General features: G+C 37.9%; 1 protein-coding gene across 12 annotated transcripts in view; it reads left to right on the forward strand.

Moving 5' to 3' along the window:
• The window catches only part of LOC141727346 (N(6)-adenine-specific methyltransferase METTL4-like), a 52,600-nt gene extending 34,910 nt beyond the window's left edge, over positions 1-17,690 (forward strand). For 2 of the 12 annotated variants that reach the window (XR_012578376.1, XR_012578381.1), the window contains 3 exons: positions 338-455; positions 5,722-5,788; positions 12,431-17,690. The gene's annotated coding sequence lies outside the window, so the exon portion shown is untranslated. Of the gene's footprint in view, positions 1-337; positions 3,215-5,721; positions 5,789-9,501; positions 9,683-12,430 lie in introns of those variants that run through there. The other 10 variants (XR_012578373.1, XR_012578378.1, XR_012578377.1 and 7 more) reach the window with 6 other exon arrangements.
• The last annotated feature ends 7,981 nt before the right edge of the window (positions 17,691-25,671 follow it).

Raw genomic sequence — 25,671 nt, forward strand, 5'->3', positions numbered from 1 at the left:
TAAAGAAACCATAGCACAAAAAAATCATTCCAGATGCTAAATCCCGTCCTTCAGCCCCAAAGGAAAAAACAGCTAACACTGATTCCATGCTGGTCACAAAAGCTGGTGGCTCAATAGGTCTTCCCTAATTCTGCACATTCCCACATTCTGCTTTTCCTATCTTGGAGCAGTGTTAGAGGCTGAAAAAAAACAAGATGAGTCTTGTTGTATCTTGTTTCCAGTCTCTTCCTCCAAAGTCCCCTTAGGAAAGAATGGGCAGTTCTGAGCAAATATTTAGCTGTAAATGTGGGTAAACGTGGGTAAACAGCATTTTCATCTCCCATTTTTCTCCTTTCAGATTGATTGGTCCCATAGCCTAAGGAAGTGAAACCAAGATCTGTTATATAGGAATGGAAAAGTGGAAACCACATCAGACCCTGAAAATTAATCTCTGGAGAAAAGAAAGGGCTGAAAATGTAAGATCCTCACACCAGAATCTTGTCTCCACGTGCAATCCTACCACACTTGGTTTCCCTAGTGTAAACTCATATCCTATTATTTCTGAATATGGCTCACCTTCTTACACTGGCATCTGTTTTTTGCTGACCTCAACCCTGGTTTAGCATCTTCCCATTTTTCTCATAGCTTCCTTTTACCAGGTTTACTGAGTATGCTTCCCTCTAAAATAAAACCATAACCAAGCACAGACAGCACAATGGCTTCCTCACAAGGGTGCAATAGCCCTTCTTACATGGCAAGGGCCACTTCCTCCTCTGTGTTATGGAGATGAATTGGCTCAAGCAAGAGCAGTTTTCTGAGTGTCAGTCTGAATCTAAGCCTTTAATTTGAACCAGTTGATGTTCCCCAGGAACGATGTCTGGGGTGGTCTCTTTTGGTGAAGACCCTTTAAGTCCTGATCCAGCACTGTGCATGTGAGATCCAAAGGAAGGGAAGAAGCAGTGGAGGACAAGGACGATATTTTTATTGCTGTGCAAATTGGTTGTCATGGTGTCAACACAACAGTATTTGTTTAAAAGAAACAGAATTTCTGCTGACAAAGAGATAAATGAAGTTTTAAGAGAGAGAAGTGTTTTGAAGTTAAGCTCAATGCTTAGGAGCACCTGAGAGGAAATTAACTACTTTAAGCTCGCATAAAGCCTAAAATAGAGAGCCTTGTATCACATTAATGCTAATTGACAGATGTGCAACACTTGAATATAAAGATTTGAGTCATACAGTTATATGTAAAAACTAAGCAGCAATGGCTTCATAAGAGGTAACTGGAGATGATTAATTCATACATTAAAAAAAAATTGAGCTGTTTGTCTGAGCCTGAGCGATCATCCATCCCTCTACTGAGTGTCTGCTGCTTTCTTAGTTTTGCCTGGCAGGAAGTGATCCTTTGAAGACATAACGACTTGTCTAATTTTCTGCATGTTAGAAGTCTCATTAAGTATAATAAATTATGAATTCCAAAGAGATTATGGTGGAGGGAATTTGTTGGATCAGAGCGTTAAGTGTTAAGCCCTTCTGCAAAAACATCAGTTTACTGGGACCTCAGCCTAGATAGCACGATAGATTTGGGTAAGATAAATAATAACATTTATAAGTACCAAATTGTATGATATGTGTGTAATTTCAGGCAAACTTAAAGTGCATGGCAATTTTAATGCTATTAAACTTCCTTGTCTCTTGAGAAAAATGATGTATTTTTTTTAAAAAGAATTCCACACACTCTTCAAATTTCAAATGCAATTCATAGTGTTTTGTAGATGGCTTGCACTGCCAAGACTTGCTGTTATGCAGAATGCACTTTAATTAAGATTTTAATGCATGTCTTATGTCAACATTCATGGTTGTATTATGCTGTTTTAGCCTAGTGGTAAAATACTGATATTAAATTTTTAGTAGAAACTGTTCTTTGAAAGTATTTTTTGTTCTTGCTTTTCTCAGACTAATTGTCTTTGATGCACAAATATTTCAACTTTATTTAGGTGGGAGTATCAATGCAGGAGAGTGTATGGTGCCTGGAAGGGATGAAGACTAAGTTCAGGAAAGACTGAAAGTCTTTCCAGTGGTTTCAGTTGGTTTTGGATCATGCTGAAGCAAACATTTTCAGATACTTCAGTTCCATATTAACACTCATGTAATGACCAGTTCTTAGTAAGATAAGGTATTTCCTTTATCAAAATATATGATGAAAACATGTATCATTAGAAAGAAGATTTTCTTGAATGAGATCATCCATTTGTTTTGTTGCAGTCTAGCTCTGAGCAAGCAATGCAAATATATGTGTGTTTGAAATAAAGGATGTTTGTTGTACATATGGAATCAGTTTTTGAGATAATATCTTGCTACACCACTACTTTCAAATCATTGACAGAACTGTGGGCATTTTTAAGAGAAGGAACAAAAGTAGAGGCTGATTTATTTACCCTGGAGACAGCTAAAAATCCCATAAGGTTAGAGACAGTGTGTTGATCTGTACTTGTACTTCCAGTGTAAAGGAGTGTAAAATATACTGCCTTTGTCTGTTCCATTTTGTTTCATTACCGACTTAAATTCAGAGGGATTGCCAGAAACAACAAAATGCTGCCTGACACAGTGGTACCTCTTTTACAGATGGGCATGTGGCAATGGCCTGAGGGTTACATCTGCTTTGCATATGAATTTGCATGGTATATTCATGAGAGCCTAATGTGAAGGGTTAGCCTTTATATATTTGTATGAATTATAAAGAAACTGCATAAAATATGTTTCAAAGGCTGCAGGGGGAAAGGGTATAAAATGGAAAACTGACACTTCTTGTGTCCATCTTTTTCTTCATGCATTATGTAACATGCCTTCTACTGCCAATATCCATCAGGCTGAAATTCTTCAGGAAAAACTCAAAATGCTAAATCTTTGTTTGGAAGACAAAGAACCTCACAAGTGAGATGATATTTGTTTGGAAATTGGAAGCTGAACATTTATCCACCTAGGTGAAAGCAATATCACAGTAAAACAAGATGATTTTGGTGCCAGTAGCACTCTCAAATATATGAAGGAGTTCTTGGAATCTTTTCCAGGACTGCTCATCTAGTGAAGTACAGCATTCACCCTCATTCCCTATTATTTTTTATTTCCTGAAATGAATTGTTAACACAGTGAAGACTTTGGAGTGTAGTTTCCAAACTGTCATTAGCCTCAGGAGATCCAGGTTTTGTCTTCTCTCATGCCTGCAAAACCAGATGGACTTTCCATCAAAAATTCTGCTGGCTGAGGATTATTCTCCTTCTCTCCCCCTTACTTTGAAAGAGGGTGGTATGAGAAGGTGTGCTGAGGAAGAAGTGGCTGTGACCATTTCACATTGTGTTCTGATAACCTGGAGCTTCTGCAGAGATTTAACTTTCTGTTTCCCTGTAGCATCTCTTGTGGTGCTCAGAATGGGCACTAGAGGTACCTCAAGGAAAGTCCATTCTTTGACCAGGAAGCTCATCAACATCCAGTCACTTCAGAGAATTTCAGTTCAGAGACAAAAAATATAGACATGTCCCTTTTGTCTGGGTGGGTTTGGTTGATTGTTTTTGTGTGGTTGTAAACCAGATCTCCAGTCCAAGTGACACCTCAGCTTGAGACAAGCACCACCAATCCCAGGTCCACATTCCCATGAGGCCTGAAGAAACAGATATATTCATCACAGCAGAGTCCTGCTGCCAGTAAGGGTGCACATGTTATTCCTTTGGAGAAGTCTATCTGAGTCTATCTAACCTTGTCAAATATTTGCCTTTCACTTTGACAAATTACATGGTTGTTGCCAGTCTTTTTTCTTTTTCTTTTTCTTTTTCTTTTTCTTTTTCTTTTTCTTTTTCTTTTTCTTTTTCTTTTTCTTTTTCTTTTTCTTTTTCTTTTTCTTTTTCTTTTTCTTTCTTTTTCTTTTTCTTTTTCTTTTTCTTTTTCTTTTTCTTTTTCTTTTTCTTTTTCCTTTTTCCTTTTTCCTTTTTCTTTTTTCTTTTTTCTTTTTTCTTTTTTCTTTTTTCTTTTTTTTTCTTCTTTTTTCTTTCTGCAATGGGTTCAAGCTGTACCAGATCTCCTTTCCTGTGAAGAAAGTTACCTCTGCCTGAATCGCCCCTATTGTTGCAGTGCTAAAAGTAAAGCCTCAGCAATTTAAACAGGAAAGTGTCTCATGATTTGGAAAAGACACTAAATCTATCAGGAACCAAGGGGCTTGGGTTACAGATGTGTGACCCAATAGATGGTGAAAATCCATTTTGATTCATCTACTTGTGAGGGTTTTTACATCACACTCTCAACTCAGATGTTCTTTTTTTAGAAGATAGAAAAGCTCTTTGTCTTTTAAACTAGTGATATACCATTATTGAATGAATGTGAGTTCTATTTATGTTTGACTGAAGTGCTTTTGTCGTGGTCTGATCAATCCTTCCTGAGGCTCACAGAAGACTTCCAGCTGGCTTTGCTGAACTTTGCACTGTCTTTACTGCATGACTGTGATTAGTAAGGGAAGGCTTCAGAAGGCTTTGCTTACCTTAGATATTATTCTCCATTTATATATCCTGAGAGTTATGAATTCACATGACTGTAATATCATTTTTTCAAACCCTTGTGAAGATTATTATTTATTATAGGCAGGGTAATAGCACAATTTTTTATACTATAACTAGCAAAATTGCTGAAATTGAGTGCCTTATTTTTGCCAATACTTTTGACAGATACTGCTGTGCTTCCTATACTTTTTATTGCACAACATAGCAGCATGTAAAATGATGGAGAGTGTAGTCTAGTGACTCCAAATGAATACTTGCTCAGTCTGAGACTTTAATCAATGTAAAAATACGAGGTTTTTATACTGAAAGGTTTCAGCTAACTTCTGATTTTTGTCTGTTTTTATTCTGTGATTGTATTTGGAAATTATCTATCATCTTTGAAACAATTATAACTGCATAGAAATGAAATTCTACTGCAAAGGGTGGTAGCCTGGTGCTGCATCTCCCTTCCCATGTGTCTAAGAGCCCCATGTTTAACTTGCAGCAGTATTTTTTAATTTGTCTGTCTGAGGCAGATGCCGATGTGTAACTAATATCACTGAAATATACGAATGCATTTCCATAATTAGTGTCTTGTGAGGGTAGATTTGGATTTAATGCGGGATCCAAGTCTTAAGTGTCTTGCAGATTGCAATATACTGATTAATACTGTCCTCTCAACCAGAACTTAGTTTAACAGCCACCTGTTTCCAAAATATCCAGAAATCCACAACTGGAGTAGCCCAGCAGTTAAATCTGAAAAATGAATGAAGTTTGATGTACACATTGAAATTTAACTATGCTTGTAAAAGAATATTATTAAAGCTGGGGTTGGTAAACATTTGGAAATAATTTTGAATATTTTTATTCAGGATGTATTCAGCCATTAAAATTGGCCCTCCAGGTAACCTTTCATACAGCACTAATATTATTTAAAAGTGGAAAAACTGAATAATTAAATGACTTTAGGGCACAATATTTACCAGATGTAATCAAACAGAGTTCAAGAATGAAGAACAATCAAAATTTACTTTTCTGTATAACTGCTTCCTGCAGCAGGGAAAGGTTTGCTTTCATTGGCCCTCCTTAATTAAATTCTCCATGTATACCATGCTGAATCCATACTCACCCAGCAGCAGCTAACCTAGACAAGAAGAAAGTAAGAACACTGGAATTTAATATAATTTCTTCTCTTTCTGTTGTGTTTGCATTTGCACAGTGCACTTACCCATTTCTTAGGGGAGAATCCAGAAGCAATTATCAGAGGCTTGCCACTTCTGAGAGAGGTATGCAGGAGAGAGAAAAATGAATGTTAGTAGCCAGAGCTTGTTTGTCTTTTGCTGTAGGAATGTCAGTCAAATGCCAGCAGCCTGTAACCCTGCGATGAAGCAGCTGCCCAGCTCTCCCACTGTTGCTTGTGCTGTATATCTCTGTGTCTTGGTTTGTTTCTGGATTGGGAATTTTTCTCACCTGATATTTCACAGAATGAGAAGGAAGTCAGAAGATTATTACAGAGATGGTGCCCTGCCAGGCAGTATCCAATTGAAGTATTGATTAGGCTTGTGAGGGCTCCACTGGACCAGAAATTCTTTGATGCCCGAGTTTGCTGCTGGTGTCTGGAACAAGTTTTATCTGCAACAGAAAACAACATTTTTCATTTCTTTTAACAAAGTGCTTACAAATTGACTGGTCTTTGAAAGGCACATCAACAAATTTTAGCCATGTCCTTGGACCGGCACTACATGGTCTAAAGTGATGGTGCAAGAATGACTAAAATTTCAGAACTAGAAACATTAAGCAATTCCTGTTTTATTACAAGAGGTCTGAAAACAAAGTCATAGGATTGCATTTAAAAATAGTTTTCTATCTGAGTGGAGCAAAGAAGCAAGCATGTTGTGTGTAGAAATCTGCAGTAATTGACTCAGACCTGTGATTCTCCTTGAGCAGTGACTAAGTTCACCCTACTGGGGATGGCAGAGCCATGATTGTCTTCTTGCAGACAGATGGCCTCCCACACTTTATCTGATTGTCAGGAGAAAAAGAAGGGAAAGAATTGCAAGGGCAAATTACTATTACTTGGATATGGAGATTTTTGTGCCCTTTCATGCACTGAACGTTGTTTATTGCTACACCTTCTGCAATCCTGTTGCTAACAATCACCCATCTGAGTTCATGCATGGTCACAGCTCTCTTGGACAATGTGTCTCCTTACTTTGTGGTATGTCTTCTTCTGGTTTGCTATCAGCCAACATTAGTACAGCCCTGAGACAAATGTGAAGAGGGGGATACTTCTTGTCTTGTGCCTACTTTTGAAAGGGACCAGGAAACTCAAGGAGGAAAGCCCTCCTATCTGATTCTACTTACAGCTCAGGATCCAGGCTTTGTCTTTGTATTACAGAGAAAAATCTCTGCGGAGTCAAGACCAGACCCCATCCTAAGCTGCTTTCCCTGATGAAAAAGGAAAAGTACTTCAATATCTTCTTGGATTTAAGTGAAAATATTACCTTTTTTTCATGTATAGTCTTAGATAAGTACATGCAATTTTGTAGTATATATTTTAGAGTGCTGCCAAAAGCACTGTATTGTACTACGTGAATGCAATGGCAAAGAGCTAAAGCCTATCTCCTTGTGTCAGATAGGACTGCTACTGGCTAAAACCATTCCTGGCACTATCCCACACCTCTCCATCCCACTGCTGAGTCCCTGAACTTTGTCTTTGACTCTTCCTCTCTGGTTCTCATACAAGTGTGAAGGAAAAAATCACAAACCTAGTTGTTCTTAGGAATGTATAGGGAATGTTCAGTTTTCAAGTAAAATATTATGCACCCCTTCCCCCACTCCCTCCCCTTATATAAGACTTTCTTTGGCTTGCATAAAATCAGCCAGTGGAATTTCATCCATAGGAGAAGTAATAAATCTGCCAGGAAAGCTCATTAGTTTAATTTATTATGATTAAATACAAGGATTGTTCACTTCACTGTTTCATCAAGGATTATAATCAAGATTTTAAATGTGGCCAGAAGGGACATTTCAGCCAGTGAATCAGTCCAAAAGACAGAAAGCAGGTCTTGTACAGGAAAACATAGTTAAATATGCAAGTACAGTACGTCTGTGTGTGAATCTGAAATATAATTGCATAACAGTCTCGACATTTAACATGAAACAATTCTAGGAGGGACTCATTTGGGGATGGAGGCTGAGTGCCATTATTTTTCCTCTCCTTAGAACTAAGTTTAACATATAACCTTTTAATAGAAATATGAGCAAAATAAACAACTAATTCTTTGTGGTCCAAAGCTGTCTGGACAGACAGATGGGTTTCAGGGAAGATTGTTTTCTGTATTCCTTGAATGACCTAAAATATTTCCAAAGCAGATTAGTGTTTTAAGGGACCATTCACACTATCCAATCATCTCTCCTAAAATTACTGCTTATAGAGCCCGTGACTCAGCATGTGTTTTCTAGCAGTGGCTCGTGAGAGAAATGGTTTATTGGTGGCTGAGGATTGCATCTTTCTTCCTTAGAATGCCTTTAACCATTCCCTGAACCTGTGGGCGGGATTCACTCATGGTTTTGTCCTATCATCCTCTTTTTTTCTCTTCCTCTTTTCCTTTAAATCTTTCCCAACGTAATCCCCACCTCCCCAGTGTGTGTGGGAGCTATCAGTGAGGCAGGTGCATGCCAAGGACTGGCGTTTCACCAAGTGTTTGTGCATTTCTCTAGAAAAACAGAGGAAAGTCAGGAACTGCCAGAGTGAGTCAGACCTCTGGTTTCTCTAATCCACCATTCTCTGACATTAGGCACATATTCCTCTGAACCATATAAATTCTCTGTGCTGTTTTCTTGTTTCCTTCTCTTTTTACAGGTAAGTTTAGTCCAGTCTGTGGAACTATGGGGGGAAAAAAAGGTAGTAGCAGAATACAATAGGATTTCAGTTGAAGGAGAAACATATTTCTGGGCTGTTCCTTTTTCATGAGGGATATTTGCTGATGCCTGAATGCTATAATGACAAGTGCACAACATTCCACTTACACAGCTAGTTTGGGCACTTAGCACCAGTGACTGTATGAGCACATTGAGCAAGTTTAGGGACAACCTGGAAAAAAAATCAGGAAACACAAAGCAAAGGAAGCACAGAAAACAAGTTTGCTCTAGGATTTGAACCAAGTACTTTGACCCCTAAAATCTGAAGCAGAAAATCAGATTAAACCATGATTAAACAAGAGGATATGTTAAAAAGGTATGCATTTACTTGTTGAACATCACTTAAGAACAATTAAGATTGAAAGTTAGCAAAACTTGAAGAAAATACCCATATGGAAAGAAAGGATATATTTATTACATTTTTAATCAAATGTAGCACATTAAACATCATTTGTGTGGCAGAGGAGAACTGACTGACAAAAATCCAAGAAAATAAGATTTTGTAGGAAAACTTCAGTTTGTGGAAACTAAAATTTGGAGGGTGTAACTTAAGCCCTGCTTAATCAAAGCCGAAATTTTTGTTCTAAGCTCAGCCAACGTCCCCAGATACCTATTAATTTGGAGATTAGGCTCCCCTGGGAATGGGACTTCAGGTGTAACTCCCTTGATGCTGGCTCATTCAGGCTGAGGGCTTCAGCCCAAGGAGGAATCTGCTCCTGTGGAGGTCTGGGACAGGAGTGAGGCGGCTGCTGCTGCAGAGATGACTTTTGGGCAGCCAGGAGCAGTGTGAATGCACTGCTGTCTGTCTCACCAGACACCTGTGCTGCACAGCAGCTGTGGAATGGCCTGCCACAGCGCATGGGGACGTGCTGCCCATCCCTCTGGATGGCCATCCTTCCAGCCAGCTCCATGTTTCAACTTTAGCAGCAGGTCCTGTACTCAGCCACCACTCTCAGGCCTACAGGATGGGAAATGTGGTTGCTCTTTTGTGTGGGCTTTTTATCAGATGGAGCCAGGTGGTGCACGTTCTACTGCCATTAAAATGCAATTCTCTTCAATGAATCCTTGCATGTAGGTAGGGACTGCCACGTTAGATCATTTGCAAGTCCTGCCACCATCTGGGATTTATGTGCAGCGTTACTCAAATGATACATGGTGCACCCCCAGGAAAATGATGGCAACGAAGAGAATGTACACTGAATGCATTCATCGACCCTATTCCTAGGAGGAGAAGCAGAATCTGTTTGAGCCTTCTGGTAATCGTGTGTGGGTTTTTTTTTTCCTTACAATAATGATTGTTAAAAAATCATTGTGTGCATTAAAGTTCATTTTACAAGAGAGTAAATGTCATGAATGTATCAGTGAAATATTTTCAGGGTTGGGCCCATGTGTCTGTCTGATTAAAGAAAGCTTGAGTTTTGCAGGCAGTCTCACATGTGATGAGGTGGTTGTTATGGTAACAATACATTTTTTATGAGTTGTAATAATGACAGAGCAACATCTTTTAAATTATCAGGATTTAAAGTTACAGCTGCTTTGTTTTGCCTTCCATTAACCCCTTAAAATAGTGAAATATTTTCATGGCTCTGTGGTAACATCTGCATGCTTTTCTTGAGTGTGTAAAAAAAAAGATCTTTAAGAAGGTGTATACCTCAAATGAATAACAACTTTCATTGTGCCTCAAGAATATTGCTTTTTCCATACCCACTGTGATTACTTTTTACTATTTTTTAAACAAGTATGTTTCTTACAGTATGACAATCTTAAGTGTAGCCAAAGCGCTGGAAGGATTCCTAGTGTTCCCAAAATTAATATTGATGTTGCAGTAATTTGCTGCTAATGTTTTTGGGTGTCTTCTGGGAAGAAATGGAACTTCAGTGATCCTTGTGACTTTCCTAGATATCCCTGCTGGAAAGATTTGATTTGATTCAAGGTTTATTCTTCACTACAGCCTGCCAGCATGTGCACATGCTCAAGACCACTGCTCACCAGAAGTCCTGATGATTCTGCAGGAGCGCAGAGACTTTTTTCTGAAAGAAAAAGGACTTTTGTCTTTAGTGGAGAGAGAACAGGGATTGCATTCACACATAACTCACATTTGTCACCACTCATGTATGAAGCAGAAATATCCAAGGATTTCACTCTTGTGCCTTCTTTTAGGCGCGGTTGCCCTCAACACATCCAAGTCATCCACTTAAACAGCCCATCCCACTGCTGTTGTTGACCAGGAAAATTTTATTCCTTTGGATGAGACAGACTATACTAAAGAGAAATCATGAGCAGCTTAAAAAAAAACTAGCCATGGCTAAGATATTTCTGGAGTCAATTTGTGAGACTTTATTCTGGAGTGCGTTCCATTCACACACAGGAGCTCAGGGGTTTGGTCTGCACTGAATGCAGGGCTCCTCTACTTGCTGCCTGAGGAACAAATATTTCAGCTCACTAGGTCTCCTTTCTACTGATGTTGCTAATATGTGAAAAGGAATTGTGGAAGAATAGCACAAATAGAAGTTATCTGTAGAGAAAACCAGAAGTAGAATCCAAGAAGAAAACACTTTTCCTCACTGTTAAGGAAGCCACACATTTAAATTACAAAAAAATACAATGTAGAGTTTGCTTTTATGTGTCCTGTGTGTCTAAAAAATGTTTTGCCTGTTTCTGAAAGTATTTAAAAGAATATTTGGTCCTCTGTTGCCGTCAAGCTTCTTTACCCCCTAGGCCATTTGTTGACAAGCTTCCATGTATCATTGCTTCTAAACACCTAAGAGACCATTTTAAATGTTAAAAAACTCCATACCCATCTGTTCTTTGAATAAATTTTAATGAAAGGAAAAAAGGCATTTTTTATGTAGAATTTTACCTGAAGTGGATCATGTTTTGTTCAGAACTCATAATCAGTTTTTCTGTCCCTGCCTCCTCTGTTTGAAGGTGAGATATACTCAGTACTCACATTCCTTTTGGCATGTAAAGTAAAATGTCACTCTTAAACTGGATGAGATTCCCCTTACAAAATAAGAGAAATCATCATAAGAATTAAAAAGTCCATTCCATAGTTATTATAGTTGGAGGTTTTATTTTTCTTATGCGTTCAAACAAGTGGTACATTAGTGTATTCACTGCTTGAAAATAACCATTTTCTGATTGTCTTCAACGGATGGATCATTTGATTGAGGAATACCAGGAAAGACTTTATATGTAGTTTGTGGGTGGAACAAAATAACCTTTGTCTACAAAATCTGCTTTTAGTTTAATTCTCAGGACTGAATTAAAAAGTATTGCTCTAGCATACATATAGCCTGTATATTTAATTTCATACTTCATGTGATATGAATGTCATCTGATACACACATGCAACTTCATCAGTTTGGGATTTTTTTCCTCCTTCCCAGATTTTTTGAAGGAGGACTCTTTGGAAAATGAGACTAAGATGTGAAAGGACTGCAAAGATTTATCTTTCCAGGAAGAGTCCTTAAACATAGAAGTTACCAGAGCTAGAGTTCCTAAGGATTCCAAACTTGTTGAAGGATAGGAGTAGAGTTTTTTCTTTTTCTTTTTTATTTTTCTTAAAGAGCAGTGGTTTAGAAAGAAGTAGAATGCAATTTAGCTGAGAGAAATGCAAATATAGATCAGGATAATTATGTACAGGTGCAGAATGGAGAATAATGCAGGAACACTGCAGAGGAGATTATTAATTACAAAGGTTCACAAGATGAACATGAGTCATGGTGTTGTGGTAAAGCAAGCATCACATTATAGTGTATATAAACTAATCCACTACCCCTCAGATATATGAAGTAATAACATCCTGTGGTGGCACAACCTCCACTGCAGAGATGTAGCTTGTATGGGTATTAAATTTAGTAAGTGTATGAATGACCAAAAAAAAAAAAAAAGTATATAAATAAACCATAGAATCATGTCAGATCTAAGATTGACTAGATGAAGTAATAGAATTTACTACATATTTCTCATTTTTTACAATTTTTTTCAATCTCTTCCCGCAGGTTTCCAATTCAAAACTGCAAAAAGAAGGAGAGACAAGAAGGAAAATCAATTTAATTTCCACATCTGATGCTTTTCAAAGACAGAGAATACTAAGTCGAGGAATTGACTTCAGGATGCGACATATTCTTTTAACAAAGCAATGAAGTGCTGAAATAGATTGCCAGGAGAATGCTGGAATCTGTCAGACTCCCTTTAAGAACAGGCTGGAGGGAAATCTGCTAGGAAAGACAGTTGATCCTTAGGGTGAAGAAATAACATAAATATCTCTTTGGCTCTGTTTTATAGATTTCTCTGAGTATTGTAGTGTGCTGTTTTGACTTAAAACACAATATCTATCACTCATGGCCTGTACAAAGCTAACCAGGTCTATGTGTTTTGATTTTCTTACACCTTGCTTTATTTGTGAATGTTCAGTAACAACTAGTAGATTCTGTAGCTGGTATTTCAGGAGATGGGGTAAGTGAATATTTCAAAGAAAGGATATTTAAAAAAACTGTACTCATTAAATAACACTAAGACTTTCACAATGAGATGATGCTATAGAACTGGAATAAAATACTCCAATATACAGACATATTAGCTTTAATCTATGGATTCTGTTGGCTACCCAACTGAAGACATTAGGCAAGTGGATTTTTTTTTAATTTAAAGACTCAAACCTTCTTAGTAACTAGATCTGAATAAACACACAAACTCCCATCCTGCAGCTGGAACAGAGTCAACTGTAAGAAGGGTTTCTCTGGGGTGCTGAAGATGTGCTGTAAAAGGTCCTTAAGATGAGTGGAAATACCTTATTTCAGTTTCATCTACAGTGCCTCTCAGGCAGGGCCAGTCCTCTGTACCATTTATTGAATGCTTCACTCACTCCATTTGGTGACCAGTTAATCTCTTCCACACCATTCTTTTCAGCAGTAGCACTTCTTTGTCAAGTAGTTCTTCAATGATTTGGGCAGATATTGAAAACATGGCCTTTGGCAGTAATTGGAGTACCAGATACTGATAAATTTTTTGCAGTAGAAAAAGCACTTTCTCTCACCATCGTCCTTGGAATGTGTGAAATGAGGTGCAATGCAAAAGCAGTGACTTCACCTCTACTTTTTGGTGCCAAGGAGCAAGTGAATGCCTGCAGATGGCTCTGAGAGGTATATGAGGTGTCTGTGCACAGAATATGGTACCAAGCCTGGGCGAGGCTCAGGCATTGGCTTTCCTGCCTGACTTCAGTCACAGGCTACATGGATAACTGCAGAGGATGCTGGACAGCTGATTTCCTGGGCTGTAAGTGAAAATCCTTTAGGTACCTGCTAGGTGGTTACAACACCCAGCGAGAGCTCCAAAGGTTCCCTTCCAGTGCTGAGGTTTGCTCAGACATGGCGGGAGGATGATGAGAATGACCTCAAGGACTTAGCCCTTCCTTGGAGGGCAAGGAGGGCATAGATGTGTCTGTGTCTGGCCAAAGCTGTTTCTGTGTCCTTTACCTATTTTTCATTTATCTGTTACCTGTTCTTCCTCTCCACCTCTCTTTTGTCTAAAGAGGTACTTCACACCAGTTCAATTTGGTGTTTGAATTTTCCTGAAAATATAAGTTTGTTTTCATTTGCGTCTCTATACTAGATATTATTTACATTTTTTCTCTTTTCACTTTTCTGTTCTTTTTCTCGTTACCTCCTGGTATTTAATAAAATCCTAGGAAATTCATATCACAGCTTTCAATACCTATGGCAAAGCCCTTTTTCCCGGCTTAACTTGAACCACAAACATCTCTGACTCAGCTTCATGCTGTGGATTCTGTCATTGATCACCACATTTAAAAAGGGTTTAAAGTTGACTTGATCATTATTTACAGTGCTTAATAGTAAAAAATGTATCTTTTTGTAGATTTATCTTTTTTTAAAACTGTAACAAGATTTAGAACTAGATCTCGAAATTGTCTTTCCTTGCACAAATAAGGATGCCATTTTAGAACAACTTTTCCCGAAAGCCTGAAAAACATCTGTATAATCTGATTTTTCTAAAAGGTTGTAATAGTCCAAAAATTCTGATGCTAATCCTGCTTCTTAAGTACTTTTCTCCTACTTTGGACCATTTTTTCAAAGCAGCCCCAAAATACTCAGTCAGCCAACTCCATGTGATATCTCACACACATTGAACTTAAAATGTCAAAATGAGATCCATGTTCCTGAAAAACAGTAAAAACAGAATCATTTTTACAAATTCTATAATTTATTAGTCTCTTTTTTTAGCCTGCAGGCAAATAATGAAAAATTTAAGTTTTGTGTTCTTCTGCCTGGGAACTGCTTCACATCAGCAAGTGAAGAGTGAGCATATTACATGCAATGGTATGAAAGGCCAAGCTGTTGATTTCATGAGATAATGGTATGGCTGTTATGGAATTGCTGAGCAGAACCAAATTGCTTGCTATGAAGTGAGGAAAGGTATTTTCATATTTCCAGCTTCCTTAATTAGTTCAGCCAATAGCTGGTTTTGCTTTGGACTACATAATAACTTTGCACTGTTCTGTTTATTCACATAAGAAACATCTTGTTTTTTGATTCCTTTGACATGTTGCTAGACATAAGCCTCAGAAATCATATTCATGGATTCCATCAGCTTAAGGGCAGATGATGTTCCAGTGAAAGAAACAGGAACTGACTTTCCAAGGTGCTGAGAAGAGTATCTGAAAAATCAGGTACTAATAAGGAATCATGAATATAAAACTATGAATTATGAACCTAAATCAACTGCCACAGGAACTGTTCTCACTAAAATTGAAACTGTTGTGGTATGGGAGCCACAATTATTCTATGGTATTAGCTTTATAAGGATATCTTTGATGATCTGTCAGCTCCCGAAGTTCTGAACAACCCACAGGACACTTCTTGCTGACACCAGAGGCACAAAAGGGTAATTAATGAAAATCTCCAAGCGCTGAAACAATGAAGTTAATGAGATTTTGACATTTTGCCTGCCTGGGGTCAATGCCATTCATTTTGACCTTCTCTGGGGACTTAAGGAGGCAAAACAAATTAAAGCTGTGAGGAGTGAGAGCACCTGGCCTGTGCAGACGTGAGTTTTGGCTGCTTGTGGCCCCCAGGTGACAGAGTAAGAGGCAGTATCAGGTTTTAAAAAATTGAGGTGTTTTTTATAAGATATCCTTACCATGCTTTGCTTCAGATCTGGCTGTGGCTGAAGAGCAGGTGACACTAAAAGAAAAGACCAAGACAGGGGGAGTGATCTCTTACAAAGATTGTCAATGCAAATCTCAGGGGGGCCGTGACTCAAAAACTGAGATATCCTGCAAAACCTCCATCCCTCCCCAAGCAGGAAAGAAGATGGGCAGAATGTGAGAAACTACTGTGATGCTTTGCACAGGCCATAGAGAGAGATTTGTAAAAATATGTGTTTTGTCAGCCTCCAGTTAATTTCAATATTGGGTTCTTATGCTACAAAATGACAATGTTATAAGAATGTCAAGTGCCTGAATGTTATGATAAGAATACATTATAATCATAAATATGACCATTAAAAACTGCTTATAACAAAAGAAAAATTTTAGAAGAAGGTCAGATAATCACTTACTTGGAAAGAGTGGCAGCCTTAAAGACAGTTGTGGAAAAAGTAGATGGCATTTAAAGAAAATATATTAGTTTGAGCATAATTTGTTATACAAAGCTTTCAGCCAAAGATAAAGGGTAACTTATCCACAGCTAAGTGTACCTTCATAACTCAACCAGAAAAATAATTCCAAATGTCTTGGATTCCAAATTTCAATTAGGACTTTGAGTGATAGCTAAACAACATCTTTTATTTCTTACAGAAGTGCATTGCTTCAACAGAATAACATGACACAGGTACTGCAGAGTTCTGAAAATCTGAAAGGATTTTTTTTGGACTCTGTTTATGTGTGAGTTGTTTCCAGCCCTTTGTACCCACTGAGAGTCCTGTACAGTACTGAGAACAGCCTGGAATCCCTGACAAATACCTGGTAGTGCCAACAGCTGGAGTAGGCAGAATGTGAACTCCCTGAAATGGAAAGTCATCCAAAAACATGTTTTTTGGATCCCAAACCTCCTTTACTTCTTAGTAGCTAATTAAATATTTCCATCAAAGTGAATTAATAAAATTAAGTTAAAAATTAATGTTGATGAAGTGCTTCACATACTCCTCTATGCAGGGTTTTGTATCTGTCCCTTATGGGAAAGAATAGCTGAGCCAGATATTATTTCCACAGTGATTTTTTATGCATTTTTGTGATGTGACAAATATTTGTTGACAGTTTGTTGCAGGTTGTCACTGTGGACCCATAGGCTTTCATGGAGCTACAGGACAGAGCCTGCAGAAAGAAACAGGACATGCAGAAATTGTGATTTCAGTGGAAAAACGGAATAAACTTCTCTGTAAATTGGTTAATTTACAGAGAAGACTTTGATGGAGCTTGTGGCACTCTTCAGGTACATAAAAAGCCTCTGCTAAGAAAAGGAGCATTTTATGGTACTGAATTCAAACAATGGCCATGGTGGTCTGGTTTAAGCATGAAAGGACTTGTATTTATTATGTATATTTCGACTCAACAATAAAATGCTTAGCTGAACTGGAAAAACTCCATTTGGGGATTTAAGGAATTATTTAGACATAACCTGTTAAGGCTTCTGTAGATGACTTGAACTGGGACAGGGGATGGACTGTGTCACTTAGAGTTGCTTTGAGCCCTGTGTTTGTGTCCCTGTGGTTTTCTTCCATATGTCCACTCTGCAGTAATGTATTATCAATATCAATCAATGAACTGAAAGTCTCTGGGTATGTGTGGTGAAACTTTGTCTTTGGTAGCAGGAGATTAACATCAGATAAGAGCTATGGTACTCCTGTTCCTATTTCCTAGTCTGTTCAACTGTAAATTAAATAGTGTCATTGATGTGCTGCTTGCCATGGGATTAAAAACACTCAATAAAAAAGCCAAAATAGTAGGGGGCAAAGGAGATTTCATGGAAGACCTGCAATTTTCTGTCACTTTGCTGCTTGGCACCTCCAAAAGCAGAGCCTTTAAAGTGTGGGAGAAACTAATTGTTCAGTCATTTTAATAGAGAAGCATCTAAGTTACAAGCAAGAGTTTTGCTGTTATGTTTATTTGGGGGGTAAGTATAGAAAACATAACATTTCTTCTTCATGGTTGTAAGAGATCAACTTTTTCTTTGCCAACTATTTCTCTCCCCAGCAAATAATATAAAAAAAAATCACAGTACCCTCACCATTACATTCACTGAATTCAGTAGAGCTGGTGGCTGATTTTAGGTCAATATTATAATTAGAGTAATATGGTACCATTTTATTTTAATTTTGTGGAGAACTGAAGCACAGGTGTATTCAAGGCTGATTAAGCCTGCAAAATTCTTTAATGAAATACAGAGTAGATATGTATAATTTTTTTGCAATATATTTCAATTATTTCAATGGGAAGTAGGTGTTACAATGTGATTTAGATTAAATGTATTTTAAATGTATCACTATTCGTTTTAATAAAGAAAACAGTACAGTCTATAAGTAATTTGAATATTTAGTCGTGTACAGAACAGGCAGCATAAATGAAGAAAAGAATGATACTAGAAAGATGACTCAACTCTTCTGTCACTCGATGTGTAAGGACGTGAGAGTGCATGGTACTTAATCAAAATCTCCAGAAAAAACTTGTGGAAGACAAAAGGAAAAGCATACCTCAACTTCTTTGTGGTGCTTGTTGAGGACTCCTGCAGATCGTGTGTCTTATGGAAGTGGCTGTCCTTGATTTTCCTGAAAAGGCAGTTCGCTCATGTGTCAAATTCTGTGCTCAACAGAGCAAATGTTCTAAGTTCAAAGGGAGTATTAATTATGTACTTAACTATTTGCAAATAGTACATCATGAATTTTAAATTGCTGCCATGCTCTGGGGAAACATGAAATGGTGAAGTTTTCTCCTGGAACACTGGGGAAGATTTCTGCCTCTTCTACTGGAAATACCAACACAGTAGGTTCCTGAGAAATGGTAGACAATGATGTTGTATTGCTGAGCATCCTTAACTTGCATCACTTGTTACAGGAACTCTGCATGTTTTGGCAGCTCTGAATAGAATGGATTTATTAGACTCCAAAAGACATGAAGCAAATGAATCCTGTAGATAACTCCATGGTAATTTGTACCCTATGAACGTTGATATAGTGAGAAATCCAACTGGTTTTGTTTATTGAATAAAACATCCTAAAAGTAGAATCCTTGGATTTATGCCCTATTCAGATGCAATATGCAGCCACAATTTACTCCCTATGGTGTTTAAAATTTTGGGTTGTACTAAAGATCACTGTTGTGTTTGTTTGTTTGGGTTGGTTTGTTTCTCTTTTTGCCCTTCTAAGAGCCATCACAGCATAGTTAAGTTGCTGGTGTACTGTACACTTCCACCTGTAGCTTTCAGCATGGGTTGCATCCACTGGAAGTCCACAGTGGCATTACGGAGTAAAAATCCCTTCAGACTTGAACAGTTGAAGTCATGCAAAAGATTTTGTCATTTGTCATTATAATCCAATACAGCAAAACAGTTACCTTATAGGGATGAGGACGGGAAAGGCTTTTATATGATTACATCACAAGATGATAAATGAGAGCAATTCGTGTTCATTATGAGAACAGCATCCCAAAGAGAATGTTGTTATAAATTTTGTCCTGCTCTCCCTCCCTCCATGGCAAAACTAACACAGCAGTTTAGAAATAAGCAAGCAGGCTCTGAAAATAATCCAGACAGAGGAAAGCAGATCAGTGAAGATTTGTATGCATTTTACTCTAGCAGGAGCATTGAGAATTAGAAACGTAAAGGAGAAACACAGAACGATTATTAGGACAAATCCTTAAAGTTGCCCCTTTTTATTGAATAAAGAATATTTTTGTTTAGTAAAATGTTCATCCAGTGTGGAAAATAAATAACTTGTTTGGGAAATGGAGCAAAATAATACTTGAAATCAGACAATGAAAATATTTGATTTGATAAACTGAGACAGTTTCCATTTGAATGTAAACGCTGAGCATTTTAGTGTTTATTACAAATCTGAAAGAAAAACATGTACAACTTATAATTATTCTTAAATTTTCTTTTAAGCTAGAGATACCAATTTGCTCCCAGCAATTTTAGGTTGACACAGCTGCATTTTCAAAAGAAGAAATTTTGGAGGGTCAGTTTTCAATTCGCTCTATAACTGAATGAGTACTGAGGTCAACAATTAGCTAATCCTCTCTTCCTTTTCCCATAAGTATCCCTGCAGCAGCAACAACAGACTGGAACAAAATCCTCTGATGCATTTGCTTTCTGTGGCCTGCTAATGGCCAAACTATTCAGCCATGATGCCTTAGTTTGTGGTTATGTGGTCTGGATTCTAGGATTAAGACCAGCAGCATTCAGTCTTGTATCTTTATGTCCATATAAAATGATGTTAGGAAGGTCTGCTTTCCTCTTTCCACCCCTATTTTTCTTCTCTCCAACACTTCAACAATCTCTTCATCCTCCCTGTATCACTGGTGATATTTACAAGTGGGTCATGGTAAAAGCAATGCAAACATGCTTTGTACTGATAGAGAAAAGATCAAGGATGAGCTCAAACACCTGTGTCTCCTAAACCCTTATTGCTGTGTGCTCTGAAGCTGATTGAAGCCATTACTGGATAGTGACTTGTCTGTGCAAGTAAAAGGGAAGAGTGTGAATTGAATTGGTACTTTTGTGGAATAGTCAGCATTAATGGTCAAGGGTCTTGTGATGCTCTTAAAACCCTCCAACAGAGGGCTTTTCTGCTAAATTGAAGAGCTTAAAAGTAGTGCTGAGGAGTGCTGTGAAGAGGGAGAATCAGGAGAGTCCAGAGCAAATGGCAGAGCTCTAGGGATGAGGTGGCTATGGGAAAACTGCAATGGGGAGCAGGTCTGTGGGTGCTGATCTCCTATCAGGAGATGGTGTAGAAAAGTAAAATTAAAGTATTTCCATGTGGAAATTAGTTGTATGCCTGCTCCTCTGTTCTGGGGCTCTGTCTCTCCCATAACTGTGTTGGGGGGAGCAAGTGGGTGCCAGGCTGAAGGGAATTGCAGATACTGTGTGCTCACATCATCAGGTGATGTCAGGACATCAGGGGAGTAAGCAGAGTAAGACAACAGCCTGGACTTAATCTGAATACTGCAGTTTATTTAAGAGCTGATGAGATTATGACTAAGCTGTCTCCCTGTCTTCAACCCCAAATTTTGTAACCCTATTAGTTCCCTGTCCCACTGCGGTAGGCAGTGAGTGTCTAGGTGGGCATTTGGACCTTAGCCAAGGTTAACCAGCTGTGCAAAGTCAGACACTGTGGTTTATGTGTTCCTCTAACTCATGGAGGTGAAGCTGGGGGGAGAAAAAATAGCACTTAAAAACTCTTCAATATGAAGTGGCCTCAGCATGAGATACTTCGGGTCTGTATCTTCTTTCAGGATTTTTTTTGCTACTAGTCAAATACTTTGGCAATTTATATTAGGTGGTTGTTACACTTGCAGTCAGAGTAGATGCTGTGAATTTCAAAGCATTTAAAACACTGGTAGCAAACAATACCTATTTTTTATTTGAATCTTTCTCTTGTGTATAGGTTGAAACTACCTACATGACATAGTTTATTAAACATCTACTTGTGAGAACAACTATAATATCATTACTTTTACTTTATGCCAAATGTTGTGGACCTAGCCAAGCAAACCTGCTCTAATCACATGAATCATATTGACCTAAGTGAATAAACTCACTTTCCTATTGCCAGCAATATATTTTCTCCTAAATAAATCTTTTATTGGTACCTAGCATTTTGCAGTGTTTCCCAACACTGGAAGAAGTTCATGCATAATCAAGTTATTTCTTGTCATTGTATTTTTAACTAGTCTAGATGTCTGTCACACCAACATATTTTTTGGGCTATTACCACATGCACTAATGTATATTATAAGATATCCTCCCAATAGCAACACTTCAAATCTTCTATTTGACAGGTGGCAAGCAGAAAAGGGTATTAATTACACTGTCATGGTTTCTTCCAAGCCTCCCATAGAAACATAGGATTGTTAAGGTTGGAAAAGATCTCTAAGATCATCAAGTCCAACCATTAGGCCAGCACTGCCAAGTCTACCACTAAACTGTATCCCCAAGTGTTTCTGCCTCTTCCATTTATTCATGCTGCAGTCACGTTGACGGAGCAACACCACTTTATGGGACACAGTTCTATGAAAGCATTACCACTCTCAGCTAAAGTACGTTTTCTGAAACATTTATCTTCTAACCTTTGAATGGAAAGTAGTCAGCTCTTCATTATGTCTCAAACTAACATTTTTGTGAAGTTGGAGAAACAACAGAAGCATCAGGGAGAAATTCCTTTAGTTAATATGGATGGTTGGAATCTGGAGAGATAGAAATTACTGCATACTTTAGGGAGATGGACAACTTGTTATGGTGCTTAATTGATTTTTAATCTTCTTTGAAGCTATGGCTGGAACTCTTCAGTAAATTGTTTCTAGGTTTACTCTGTCTTGCTGTAGAATAATTAGGCTTGTTCTCCCTAACTTATTCTTAACTGTGGGGAGAGGAAGGAGAGAAGATTTGAACCCCGGTCAATATATTCTGGATTTAATGCATAATCTACTGATGTTAAAAGGAGAAAAATTGTGAATCACATCAATAAGATAACCTCAGAGATGGTAATTAATTAATTTTGCTAGTGTGAGTTCTGTGAAGAGTTGCAGACTCTAGATTATGTACCTATGAAATGTCAGGGCTGCAAAAGTTTGGGAATCCAATTTGTTCAGATATGCACTATTTTTCATAAACCTTAAACGCTTCCCAGTTAGTTACTGAAATGATTCTTGTGTGGCTTTAAGTATATTGCTGTAAAAGTAGTGCTATTTTTTATGGCACCTCAGTTGTGTCAGGATTTTTACTTTCAGTATTCACTGGTATTCATCCTTTCTTACCTTACCTGTCACTCATGTCTCTACTTTAAACTTTCTAAACAGATTCATTAATATTCTTGATATTATAAAAACATCATTAAGGAATATGCCTTGGAGATAGAAGTTAGAGATCAGTAGACCCAAAATTTTATCACTGTTATGTCTGGCTTCAATCAACAGTCAGCAATGTGCGACATACAAATATTGTTAGTTGTTCTTATCCTGTATTATTTTGATGTATAAATTGATATAAATTCCAGTAAAGATGCCTCCTGCACTGAAGAATGACAAGTAGGCATCAAAACTGACAGGAGACTTTAACATCTTACTGATGCATAGCAATCATTTATGAGCAAGCTAGATATGGAAAAACGCTCCAAGTCCAACTGAGACTTTCACATCCAAAAGTAAGAGAAAACCTTCCAATTAAAATAATGGGTGAACTCTTTTTCTTGTTTAAAAGAAAAGAGTTTTAGGATAAAAAAAACAACTGGTCCAACTCTTCCCTGAAATCTTGAGGTAGAAGATGTGATGACAGAAGGTGCAGTGCAGCAGCAGAAACCAAGGGGCATGTCACATGTCAGTTGAAACAGAGTCCTCTTATGCCAATTTTGAGGCAATAAAGGCTTTCAGGAGTACAGCAGGGTGTTCATATTTGTATCTCTGTGGTCAAAGGGAGAGTGCCAGTTCTTTGAATTGAGTAAGAAAGTACCACTGAGGGCATCACATCCAGTTCTGGAGAAGTGGTTTTGTACCTAAGTCTCCAGTTCTAAGTCTTGTAAAAATAAAACATAATTTTTTTTGAAAAGAGAAACAAAGAGAAATAGTTGTAACTCACTTTTATAACACGTTAATTATCCTGGAGGAGCAATGAGTATGAAGGGTCAACCCCTGGAGCCTTCTTGGTGTTACTAGGTTCTAAGATCAAATATAATTTGATGGTAGAGTCCTGTGACTGACAGCTGAAGAAAGAGAACAGTAGATTTTAATTATAACTAACAATAGGCTAGATGTGACGAGCAGACAGTAAATATTTTCAATATTTACAATAATTACATGATAATTACAATATAAGGTAAATACAATATAGATGGTTATATAATAATATTTATATTATTATCATCGTCTTCCTGCAATCCCAATCTTTTTCTTTCCCCTTTGTTTCATCTGTTTTAGTCTGTTTTTGTCTGTACTTGTGGGTTTCTCTTTATTACATCTGTATTGTGCTCTGTATTAGACTCCCATGACCTGTTGGGAAGCCTCGAGGCTTTATTGCAATTTGCAACAAGATAGAATTAGAGGCCAAAATAAAATCAGCAAGAAACTAGCTTTAAAAGTGAAATGGTTTAACTAGTTTAGTAGTGCAAGCTGGGAGCAATTCAGGAAGTAAACACCTTAGACTCAGGAGAGTAAATTAGATTCTTTAAACTCTTTTGATTTTAATAATCTCTTTATAACAAAGAAAGCAATTTTTTTTGAGAGCATAATATTTAATCTGACAATGTTCCTTTAATAGTCTACCTATACTCACTGTTGCTGCCACAGTCTCTTTGCTAGTCTTAAATGTCACTGTCTCCAAAATGCCTTTGCTGTCTCTGCTCACTCACACATTGAGTGTGCTGCCTTACCAAAGACCATTTGCTGCAATTTTAGCTGCAAAGCTCCTGCTTTAATTCCTCTCTTCCAGTAAAGAAAATGGCTGAACTATGGATTGTGGCAAAGCTAATCTTGATTGGGAACTTGTGGTCAGTGCTTGCTGCCTCTCCTGTCACATCTGGGGTGCTGTGGCAGCTGCTGGCCATTTAACCTCTCTTTTCCCTAAGGGGACTTTTCAGCTGTCCATTTGGAAACTTTATGTAGATTTGAGCTTGCATCTGTCTTACAACAATCCCAGATTTTTCTCTGGAAATGTTTGCACATTTTAGGAAGCATTAATCACCTGCTTTCCTTCCATTCTCTACTCTTTCAGTTTGAGTGTCTTCTGTCCAATTACCACTGTCATTAAAAATGTTGTGCAAAAAGGATAACTCAAGCTGGAAAATGTAAGAGGAGTACAAAGCTCAGCACATGACCTTTCACAGAGTAAGAGATGAGCACTGGATCAAAGCAGCTTCAATGGGAAAGATCACTGTGCAGAAAGGAAGGCTGGAAGGCCTGGCCTTGAACACTAAGTCCCATGGGAACAGAAGCCATTTCTGGTGGGCTCCCTGTCCAAACTGGGTGAAAAGTGGCTCTCAGAAGGACCTTCATCCTTGGGGTTTGCTGCTGCTTTGTGCAGCCTTGCTCTCCCTTTTTTTTATCTCATCATAATTTATGATGTATTTTGTCATCTGCATTCTTTAAAAGCTCCTGGAGATGTCTTACAGCATTACCTCATTCATTCAGCACAGTTTACATCTTTCTTTGGCATTTCTTCGGTAGCTTGACAACACAGCTGTCAGAACAAATCACTCTGTAGATCCATGTATTTATTGTGTAGCCATGTGTATGCACACACACACACACAGACACACATACACACATATATTCAAGGTTTTGATAAATATCCCCCAACATCTTCCTAATAAAATGACTGAAGAATATGGGGTTATGTACTAAATGCAGAGCTAGGAGGGACACAACATCCACAATCAGAATATTATATCTGTTTTTTTAAGGGGGGGAACAGAAGGAAGAAATAGAAGAACACACCTCATGAAAAAGTAGAAATAGGCCCAAGCACCAGTTCAAGTCAGTGAACATGTATCACGTGTGTAATGATTTTTTTCTGTACAACTTTTAATGAACAAAGCATTTTTAGAAAGGTGCCAAGTTTACCATTTGAGTGTCCTTTATTAGTCGATTAATGTCCCATTGAGAGAAGCATTGTAAATACATGTCATAAAAGAGTGGTTGCTGCTCTGCTCTGAGGACTTTACTGCCTACAGAGCTAAACACGGGGCTGCAGAAGGGAAATAAGTTTTCAAATGGAAAAGCAAAAATATTTCTGATCCAACCCTTTTATCTGAGTTGCTAATGAACTTCTTGGTCTTTCTCATTTCCCACATTAATTTATTCAGAAGGATGAGAAAGTGTCCTGTTACTATGTGGTGAACTACTGGGAGGAAATGATTGGACAGACTGGTTACTGGTCATGGAAAGACAGAAATCCTTCTCTAGACTGGACCAGATTTTTGTGACTGAGTAGCACCTGTGAAGATGTATCTACATTTCCTGAAGTAACATCTTGTAGTTCTGCAAGTTTTACAGTCACCCCTTGGAAACCTAATGAGGAGG

Source organism: Zonotrichia albicollis, unplaced genomic scaffold (genome assembly GCF_047830755.1).
Source record: "Zonotrichia albicollis isolate bZonAlb1 unplaced genomic scaffold, bZonAlb1.hap1 Scaffold_109, whole genome shotgun sequence".
Classification (NCBI taxonomy): domain Eukaryota; kingdom Metazoa; phylum Chordata; class Aves; order Passeriformes; family Passerellidae; genus Zonotrichia; species Zonotrichia albicollis.